This window comes from Harpegnathos saltator, unplaced genomic scaffold (genome assembly GCF_003227715.2).
Source record: "Harpegnathos saltator strain DR-91 unplaced genomic scaffold, Hsal_v8.6 scaffold708, whole genome shotgun sequence".
Lineage (NCBI taxonomy): Eukaryota > Metazoa > Arthropoda > Insecta > Hymenoptera > Formicidae > Harpegnathos > Harpegnathos saltator.
This window is the reverse complement of record NW_020230547.1, coordinates 577,501-579,142: the sequence shown is the minus strand read 5'-3', so window position 1 is coordinate 579,142 and position 1,642 is coordinate 577,501. Positions and strand designations below refer to the sequence as shown.

Genomic DNA, 1,642 nt, shown 5'->3' with positions numbered 1-1,642 from the left:
GGTGTCAATGGGAGCGACCCGAACGCTAAGCTTAAGTACTACGTCATGGCAAGCCCTAAGTTACGTCTCCGTGACTCCGGAGACGGCTGATTGGTGTCTCGGAGGAGAAACGGAAGAAGAAAAGAAAATAAAAAAAGAAAACGGAAGAAAAGGAAAAGACGGAACAGAGGCCGTGGAAAAATCGAAATGCCATTCGTTCGGCGAATCGCCGCGGCTAACCTTCCCCCCGCTTCCTTCGTCGCTGTTCTCTCTTCAGCCGCGGAGGAAACGAGAGATGAGGTAACAGATCGCCGTTCGCGATCGGTGCGGGTGCTGAACCGCGTGTGTGTTGTCTGGGCAAGTGTATGACCTCTCTCTCTCTCTCTCTCTTTCTCTCTCTCTCTCTCTCTCTCTCTCTCTCTCTCTCTCTCTCTCTCACCGCGGTGTACGTGTTTGTACACTCGTGTGCGCTCGTGTTTCGTGTAGGTACGGCATGACGCTAGAGATAGGATCAAGTTGAAGATGCACTCATACTCGCGATCGGATGCGCCTTCCGGTGAGGCTCAGGAATCTCGGCGCACTCGCAACTCCGTTGTGTGGACGCGCAGCTACTACGACCGAGCTGATGCTGTATAAGCCGAATACACATTGCAGACATATCGTACTTTATTAATTAAAATTAAAATATTGCACGATTATTTTTGCAGCGTTTACTGGCGTTTCAGACATACTAAGCGTATGTCCGCTGTGAACGGGCGAAAGAACTAAAAGTAATAAAAAATAAATAGACTCTCTTTAAAAGTATAAATAAAAATTCTTTAAATGGCAGATAAAAGTATATTTCGTCGTCTTCCAGTCGTTTTTTTTTTTTGATTTCGTCATTTAGCGCTACGATTCGATGATATTATGACACCGCCCGTGGCCTATACGATTAAATTTAAAAAGTTCACGCGCTTGCTTTTTTAACGTATATATTAAATACTATTACTCGTATGTCTCCCGCTGTCTCTTATCCGATTAAAATTTAGACTCGTCTCGGTTAGACTTATCTATATAAGGATTTAGAATTGTCATCGTCAACGTTACTAGAAAATACACACTTGATCCCATCTCTAGAACATAATGCTAACGCGCATTTGTGTGTACCCTACATATACATGCGCTCGCAAGTGTGTGTTGTGTGTGTGTGTGTGTGTGTGTGTGTCCTATATTTGGCCCTATGTGCATATACTAAACTCTATAAATCTAAGCAATGCATATCCTCAACATTTATATATATATATATTTTTTTTATATATAATAATATAATAATAAAATATAATATAGTGAATATAGTATTAATAAAATCATGAACGATGCCTATATCATGCAACTCGTCGTTTGTCAGCCGCTTAAACTTTCCGTAAATAAAAGAAAAAGTAAAGATCGTTATCGATCGATCGACGTCGTCGCTTACGCGATCTCTGTAATATAAGCTGCATTGCACGGTAGACGGTTCAATGCTCCGAAATGAATAGTCTGCGATCCAGCGGCGTACTTCGTTTTCTACTTCCTTTCTCTACTTCGTTTTCTGAGATTCATATTGACCTGCTCTATCACTTATCGTGTGTACTGAGGTAGATGGATGGAATCTTTTTGTGACGTGTACATGTGTCATTACCTG

General features: G+C 41.8%; 1 protein-coding gene across 5 annotated transcripts in view; it reads right to left on the bottom strand.

Moving 5' to 3' along the window:
• Positions 1 to 1,300: 1,300 nt before the first annotated feature.
• The window catches only part of LOC105187799 (protein abrupt), a 93,445-nt gene continuing 93,103 nt past the window's right edge, over positions 1,301 to 1,642 (bottom strand). For 4 of the 5 annotated variants that reach the window (XM_025305678.1, XM_011148813.3, XM_025305680.1 and 1 more), the window contains exon 8: positions 1,302 to 1,642. This exon is cut by the window's right edge and continues 1,629 nt beyond it. The gene's annotated coding sequence lies outside the window, so the exon portion shown is untranslated. The other variant, XM_025305683.1, reaches the window with a different exon arrangement.